Raw genomic sequence first — 9,046 nt, 5'->3', positions numbered from 1 at the left:
GCGGACAACACATACGTCTGTGTTTTATTATTTTTTGCAGAATACACGTAGGGGAAACGCAAACCTTGGAGGAGGCCTTTGTCCAGCAGTGGACGTCATTTGGCTGAAACGAACGAACGAACGAACACGTAGGGGATCTCTACTTTATTCATTGGCTCTAGGTTGGAAAACTGGAGGCATTTCGTATAAACTTAAAACGGGAATTAAGATTGACATAAGAAAATATAAATTTTTCTTTGTCATCACAAGCTCAGCAATAATCCAGAGCAGTGCTGAATATAGAGCCCCTATTAATATGCAGTGGGAACGATCTCTAACTCGATTGATAGACGAGTCGATAAAGGCATGAATACGCATTAGATGGAGAATACTTGCTCTCTTAAACGTTAAATAGGATTTATACCTAGTAATTAACCAACTCACATTAGCATCGGTTTGATACGTCGGCTTACACGATACTCTTAGAGGCGATCTATTAATTTATTCGTACTTTTTCAAAGGGCTGTCGTCAAAGCTCTATACCCGTCGGCCGAGTGGTTAATTATAGGTATGTGATACGTATCTTAATGCCTGATTAATATCAAGTGCTTCACTCGTATGAGGCAATAAAGTTTCCAGTTAAAAACTTATTGCTATACTTTAGTTTTACTGCACACTGTTCTTGTTTTCCGGAGGCAGTTACACTTAAAAGCTTAAAATAAGTTTTATAATATAATGAAGGAAAATTATAAGTTGGATCTGTAATTGCTGGTGATGAATGAATGCAAATTAATCTCATAAATAAGATTAAAGTAGTAATTTATCGTATGACTAATCAAAATCTTAATAAAGCTTCATTGATTATTGTGGGGTTCTACTTATGTGCAATTAAACCGTTGTATCTTATCATTTTTGTATTGTTTTGTTTTACGTATTAATTATGCTTTTTATGTTATGCTCGTTATCATGTTCTTGCTATTTTTGGTCCAGAGTATTTATTGTGTTCTTACTGTTAATTATGAACATTACATACGAATATGAATATTTTAGATTAGTCTTCCAATACCTTTTTATTTAAGTGTAGTCCCTTACATGGCCACCATAATATACGATAACAATAATTCTTATTGGTCGCTAAATTATATTAATATGTAAATTAAATCGTGTCCAGTGTCATTTTTCAATATCGACACGTAATTTGTCGAGACTGCAGGCGATCTGGTTCGGTCCAGGTTCGATTCTCGCCTATATGTTAATTAATTATTTTTGTGCACGCCACGCCAATTAGCACTGGCTAGTTAGTGAGGGTCTGGATTCATCAATTTATGGTCTACCTTCAGGTGTCCAATACTGATCATGCTGGGACTTGTATGATTAATGTTATTAAAGTCCTAATTACGCATTCAGATTAATGTAATTGACGTTAATATTTCGAGATCATGCATAATAGATAACGAATAAATGAAGCACATTACTTATTTATATGAAACTGGAGTGCTGTCAATGCATAAAATGATTAACTATTTTCCAGTTAACACGCTACCTTGAAAAGTCGATCCCATCGTCTGTGAATATCTTGTGATTTTCATGTTTTTTTAATAACGTCAAAAAAAAATTAAAAACCGTGAATTATCCGGGAAGACTTTTATTTAAATTAGTTTTCAACTCTAGCTAAGTAAGTTTTTGCCCACCGATCTCTACTCAGATATTATTATAATAACATTAATCTAATATAAAACACGGAACAGGAACATAAAAGCGTCTCTCCAGTTTTCCATAATTTGTCTGCGTCGCCTGCGTTCATTATTAAATGATACTTTTCTAATTAGATGTCGGACTGATATTTAGGAATGAATGGTTGGCGTGACTTATATTAATAAAACGGTTATACGTTTTCACAGCTGCAGTCCGTTGAGAGATGACATTCGTTTTAATATTCCAGTCAGGGTAAACGAATTATCACAGAAGTGCTTGTGAAAAAATTCACAATTTATCAAAAGGACCTTAATAAGGACCAATTAATAGATCTAATAATAAATTAAATTAAGACTTACAAAGGATAGTGCCAGGGTCTGGACCAAGTGCTGCCCAGAATCAACCCATAGTGCATTTTGTTCCTCAGGCCAATACTAATGTGTAAACCGAAGCGTACTGAAATCTATCCCTGGAGTTAAGAGAAAAAAAGAGTTTTGTTTTGAATTATTTACATACAAAATATCATCGATATATACGTACTACCCATAAGATTTCGTGATTTTGTCATTAAATAACACTCGCTATGTTGAACTTAACCATACTGCATCCGTACACCTTACTATAGTGCGACTTAGACATTCTTTATAAGCGATCTAACGCTGTTGCAATAGTTTGGTTAGTTGACAGAAATCATTATTTCCAAAATGAAGCAAGAAGTTTTACTTCTCTATCCTTGCGAAAAATCAATTGATTGGTGTATTAAAATCGATTATTAAAGTTATTGTAAGCTAAAACTTCTTGCTCCATTTTGGAAATAATTAAATTCGGTCAACTAACTAAACTACTGAAACAGCGCTTGATCGCTTATAAATAATGTCGAAGTCGTACTAAAGTAAGGTGTACGGATGCAGTATGGTTAAGTTCAACATATCGAGTGTTATTTAATGCCAAAATCGCGAAATCTTATGCGTAGTAGGTATACATCGATGATATTTTGTATGTAAATAATTCAAAACAAAACTCTTTTTTTCTCTTAACTCCAGGGATAGATTTCAGTGCGCTCCGGTTTACAAATTAGTATTGGCCTGAGGAACAAAATGCACTATAGTTTCATTCTGGGCAGCACTTGGTCCAACTTCCATACATGGATTGGCACTGTCCTTTTATGAAATAGGCTATTTATTTATTTTTAACATTAATAAACTACTCTACAAAGTTTTTAGAAAATTAAGAAATAAAAAAAACTGTAAACGTGTACCCTACACGAAAGATTTTTCAAAGAATTTCTTAATTTCAGTCGATTTTACACTAAAAATAAGTTACTTTTAGAATTGTTTTCCACTTCTTGATTATAATAATTGAAGCTAGGCCTCGCATTTTCATGTAAGTATTTTCTTAACAAATGGAAAAAGAACATAAAAGTTATGAAGTTACTCACCCACTGTGTGCAAAATATGGACGATGCTATCATCTTTACTTTTTGATTCTATAAGATTATTGCTGTGTTATTAATAAACTAATGTTTTGTTTTATTATCCCTGGTGAAAAGAGAACTGACCCTTTCTACAGTTTTGTGAACTGATTAACTAATTTCAACTTCTGAGTTTTTGTTTGCCACCCATTCCCTAATTTGAGTGTCTTTCAAAACGCTAGTGAAGCTATTACGGTTCCATCACACCTGTGCATGTAATTATGGACACCTCGGCTCGTTTCGTGGACATTATAAAATTGAAGTGTCACATTCCAACTTGCGTTGATTCAGTGCCGGCGGTGGCGTAAGAGTTAAGAGGCATTCCTCAGAAACACTATTAACTCTTTCTTTGAATACGGATAGGTGCGCGTTTTGCGAGGAGAATTTTGAGATAAGATAATATCTTTATTAGTTTAGAGAAAAAAGGTTGCTGTATTAAAATCAGCAGCACTGTTTCTTTTTTGCGCAAAATTATTAGTCTTTAGTTAGGCGTTTAGATTTTGTTACGAATGCCAGACATTGCTTAACCGAGATTTTCAGGGACCAAGGTTAGGTAGCTAAGCTACTTACTGAAAAACAGAACTGGTCATGTTATTAGGATGGCTCAATTTAAGCTGCCACTATTATACATTGTAAAAAACCTAACCCCTCAGTTAATAGTCCAGTAGAATTAGCTTTTAAATCGGAAATAATTCCTACAAAAGATTTTATTGTTTTAATGGCTTCATTGGTTGCCCATTAAGACTCTCCTAAGTTTTCGACTTCGACGGAGTTGTGCTTAAGTGGTGGGGGTCCCCGAAAGAGGCATTTTTTCGGTTTTCCGGTTATACCGCGTAAAGGACTTACCCTATCAAAAAGTGGTCTTCATGACGGTTGAAGGGCACTTAATCCTGCATTGAATAAGACCAAATTCATATGTTTTGGACAAACCGTTCTCAAGCTAATGTTCGGCAAAGTAGAAAATATACGTATAATTAATGACCCTCTCCACGTCCAATGGTTTGTTACCCACAGGCTTCCAAGTCTTGAAAAGGGCCACCTCAACTAGTGTAACCCTATCAAGGCTTACGAGCTTGATGCGCCTATCCTTGTTCGTCCCAGCCGTTCCTTAACTGCGGTTGCTGCACCTCTTCCTGGCACTCACCTGAACGACTCTGTGTTACCTACTGTGGCTGCCCCTCTTCCTTGTATCCTCCTGCATGACTACGTTGCCTAGCCGTATGCCTGGTCTAAGGTTCGACGCCAAAAATCAACAACAACAAGTTCATATTAAAACGCTGAATAGTTTTTTGTTTGTTTGTTTGAACGCGCTAATCTTAAGAATTACTAGTTTGATTGAAATAATTATTTTTGTTTTGAATAGCTCGTACATTGAGGAAGGCTATAGGATATATACAATCACTCTACGACTAATAGAGGCGAAGCAGTAAAGAAAAATGTTGCAAGCACGGAAAATAGTATTTAAACTATTTTCACGCGTACAAAGTTGATTTTGTGGCGTCGAACCTTGGACCAGGCATATAGCTAAGCAATGCAATCGTACAGGAGGGTACAAGGAAGAGAGGCAGCCACATTAGGTAACACAGAGTCGTTCAGGAGAGTGTCAGGAAGAGGTGCAGCAACCGCAGTTAAGGAATGGCTGGGACGAACAAGGATAAGCGAATCAAACTCGTGAGCCTTGTTAGGGTTACACTGATTAAGGCGACCCTTTACAAGGCTTGGAAGCATGTGGGTAACAAGCCATTGGACGTGGAGAGGGTCATTAATTATACGTATATTTTCTACTTTGCCGAACTTTAGCGCGAGAACAGTTTGTCCAAAACATATTAATTTGGTCTTATTCAATGCAGGATTTAGTGCCCTTTAACCGTCAGGAAGACCACTTTTCGATAGGGTAAGTCCTTTACGCGGTATAACCGGAAAACCGAAAAAACGCCGCTTTCGGGGGCCCCCACCACTTAAGCACAACTCCGTCGAAGTCGAAAACTTAGGAGAGCCTTAATGGGCAACCAATGAAGCCATTAAAGCAAAAAAATCTTTTGTAGGAATTATTTCCGATTTAATCAATTTTTGTGTTTAATTCTACTGGCCTATAAGCATTATTCTTGAAGCTTTACATTTTCGTCCCTGCACAATGGATATTGTATGACACAAATGAATCAGCGGCATCTAACGGCAATATCCTACACCATTAACCATTGCAATGAAAGTAGGAACCTCAGCCTCAGCCTGCAGAGCTTGAACTGTCTGCGGTTAAAATATTATTGTGATGAGATATACCTACAACCAAAGGTATACGAATAACTCTACGATTACAAGGTACGTATACCTTATAAGGAACAAAAAAAACTGGAAACATAAAAACTAAAGAATTTTGCGGTGTTGTCGGCGCTTGATCACACATCGCTCATAAAGTTACAAAAAAAACGTAAGAAAAACTTCTTCATGCCTTCGACAAAATAAGAGTAATGGCCGAGTACCGGCCGACCGTATGTTAGCAGTTTTGACAGCCGAGGTCGCGCGGCGCCACGGGTTTTTCCGTCCGACTGGTTTGCAAAAACTTCGGAATTTGAGCTAGAAGACTAGTTCCGTGTTTGTTTGTAACATGAACCATTTGTCAAACTAATGCAAATAAATCTTGTATAAATATTTTATTTTTAAATTAGGCAAATGCTTGTAAACAAGAGCGCGTCAAACTTGGTATTTATAGATCGATAAATGGGTAACTCACACAAGTATCATAATTTATCGTTATAGAATCGCGATCAGGTACTAAACTTGCATTATTTATCCCGTTTGTACATTTTGAGTATCCAAAACACGTTAATTTCACGTTAATCCGAAAACTCTACATTTTTACTTCAATTTGAACAAAATCTAATTTAATTTTACTATTTATTTACCATAGCTGATATTACATGGTCGTGGATCCATGCTTCTGATGCATTGATCGTTTGATGAGTTAATGGTACTTATCTAATTAACTCCTGGTAATTTATAGCGCTCGAGGAATCAATACCTATCACGAATCAAAGCGCCTAAAACGAAATGTAGAGCAAATTCAGCAGCTCACATATTTCTTCAAATCTATCAAACGGTTTTAAAATTTCCAGTCGACTGCATACAGGTCATTAGTATCATTCTATTACAATTCAAGTTGTATAGGTACCGATATTAAGTCGTCTCGGATCAAGTTATCTGTAACTAACATTTCTGAATAATGCGTTTGAAAATACGTAACTAAGCATAAAAGTCGCTCACAAGTTTATCAGCGCTATTAAACGTGTACACTTAATATATTGGCGCGTCGGTCAGCGCAAGCAAATTAATAAATGAATACCATATCCGAGAGCGGTAGCCGCGGCGACGACCAGGCGGGCGCACACCTGCGCTCGCGCATCTGAGCAGGCCCAAGCAAAAACAAATCCTAACACATACAAAAAAGGTTCAAATTTAACTACCCGACTCAAATTCCCTCATTACGAATCACGGATGTAACAAACAAACTATTCAAAACTCTGTACCCTTACAGCAGAGTTGGGTTTTATGGCCATTGGACGACTATCGAGATTCCACCTTAAAGTTATGGTCACTTTTTAGCCGCTCGAGTAAAAGTTGACTTGAACTTTTTAAAATAAACAGGGCTTTTGCTTGATTTTTATTTTAAAACAATTGTTGTTTAGCTTACTTATTACCATTATTGTCTTTCTTTACATTGCGATCGGCTTTTTCCCGAGGCTTACATCCCTTGTATGTCAAAAAGGTTGCTGACTTTTCGTGAAACTGTGCGTCGCGGCGTCGTCGCGTCAAGAAAACCCGGCAGGAAAATCTTTACTAGTCTACAACACTTTAATCCTGACCGCAAGTTAAGTAAGATAAGTGAAATACCTACTTAATTTTTACAAACAAAAAGAAATACGTTCGTACTATAAATAATATCCATTGATGAAGATTAGATACTCATATATTGTCCATCATATTTTTAATCTACCATATCATCTTATTGAAAAAAATAAAAAACGCAGTTTTATTGAAAAAACTGATAATTGTAATTTTATTCTTCTTTTCAATACTATTTTTATAGCCTGACCAGGAACATAAAAACCCTGGCATAGAGGCGCGTCAATTGCATTTGATAGTGCAACACTGAGTACAGTCGTACCTGTGTTAAATTAATAGGCTAACTTTATGTATCAGGATTCAGGATTACGGGCTAATTTGATATTTTCATAAATTAACGAAAAAATATTATTATAGGTAACCTGGTTTAAATAAATTAAATGAAACCATCAATCGATTTATTTTATTATTCATCAATAATCAAATTCAGAACTTGAATATTCAACTGCAATGTCTGCTCATGAACGCTTCAAACTCGGCACTTCTTTCCCAATTCAACACTTAGAAAGTGATAAAAAACTTTAAAATAGGTAGTTGAAACAAACCACAGCTAATTTTTCATAGCGGACTGTACTATACGATAAACATGTCAGTCAATTTGACAACCTTTGTCGGAAACATAATTCAATGAAAATATTGTCCGAACCCTTAATATTTCTCTTCGACATAATACTTTAACACATTGTGAACCACTTTTCTTTCAAGACTATAAAAAGATTTTAGCAATTTAATTCACAAAATCAATTGCACACATTTAAAATAAACTTTGACAGCAATAGACAGCTTGATTATTGACATGCAAGGTGACATGTAAATGAAGTTTTCAGTTACTGTTGCCATTAAAAGAAATTAGTACCATTAGTTTTCCGCAACATGGCGAGGGTTTTTATGTTCCTGGTCAGGCTATAATACAAGATTACCAAAGTAGACTGTGGGTAATTTAGTTTACAATATCGTTCATAGATGGCGTTACTTAGCTGAGAAATTGTTTCAGAACACTGTATTGGAAAAATCATGTATTTCAGGAGATTTATTTGAAAAGCTACTTTCCACAAAAATACCTTATTATATTGAAGCTTATATTGTAGTTATTACTACGCTGAAACATCAATCCATTTATAATTAAACCAGAAAAAACCTGAACCGCGGTGTCAAAGTTTTAGATCCTGCCAAAATATATACCCAAATTTTGCTTCTTCAGTGGGGTTCCAACCAGTCCAACTGTCGAGGTTACCAACGAGCTCTTGTAGCTCCCTTACCTCGTGGAAAGTCCCCGGAGACAGGGCGGAAAGCGCCGCATCTTGGTGATGAAGGCCGGGCCAGCGCTGTAGGGAGGGCTAACCTGTGCAGTGCTGTGCCCGTAGCGTTGCTCAGAGCACAGCTAATGTTGGCAAGGCTCCCGAGCCTAACTAAATGGGGCTTACTCGGTTTGGAACCTGTCTTTTTGTTTTCTGTAAAATATACTTTTTATTTTATTTTATGTAAAAATCTGCATAAATATTTATAATTTGTTAATTTATTTTTGGGTTTTTATTGTCGTTAAAAATAATGTTATCGTTATCAATTTTCACCATTGAATGTGATTGTTGCAAGTTTTTGTTATCTAATAACAGTATGTAGCCTATTTATTTCTAAAAAAATAAAAATTAATATTTTTAATGCGTATAAAATACAAATTTTAAAAATAAAATAAAAAATGATTTATCAATGCCCCCAGAGAGATTTGAACTCTCGACCCCTGGTTTACAAGACCAGTGCTCTAACCCCTGAGCTATGGAGGCTACGGGCGCTGCGGCGAAAATGGCGTATCGGTTAAAAGCGCCAGGCCATCTGCTAACTGTGACGAACAATTATGTAAATACGAATGAAAATTCGTAAAAATTATGAGCTTCGTTTGTTTATTTTATTTCAACTTTGTGTATTGTTAATTTGATTAATGTACTCATATGTAATTAAGTATGTTATGCGTAGTTTTATTATTTTAGAAGGATCAGCTACTTT

General features: G+C 35.8%; 1 non-coding gene across 1 annotated transcript; it reads right to left on the bottom strand.

Annotated features, from left to right (window-relative positions):
* Positions 1–8,753: 8,753 nt before the first annotated feature.
* Positions 8,754–8,826, bottom strand: TRNAT-UGU (transfer RNA threonine (anticodon UGU)). The gene has a single exon. It is a non-coding gene; the product is annotated as a tRNA-Thr (tRNA).
* Positions 8,827–9,046: the final 220 nt, after the last annotated feature.

The sequence above is a fragment of the Ostrinia furnacalis genome, unplaced genomic scaffold (assembly GCF_004193835.3).
Source record: "Ostrinia furnacalis isolate ACB-3 unplaced genomic scaffold, ASM419383v2 OfSCF7604, whole genome shotgun sequence".
Lineage (NCBI taxonomy): Eukaryota > Metazoa > Arthropoda > Insecta > Lepidoptera > Crambidae > Ostrinia > Ostrinia furnacalis.
Note: the sequence above shows the minus strand (reverse complement) of the source record. Positions and strands in the feature narration are given on the sequence as shown.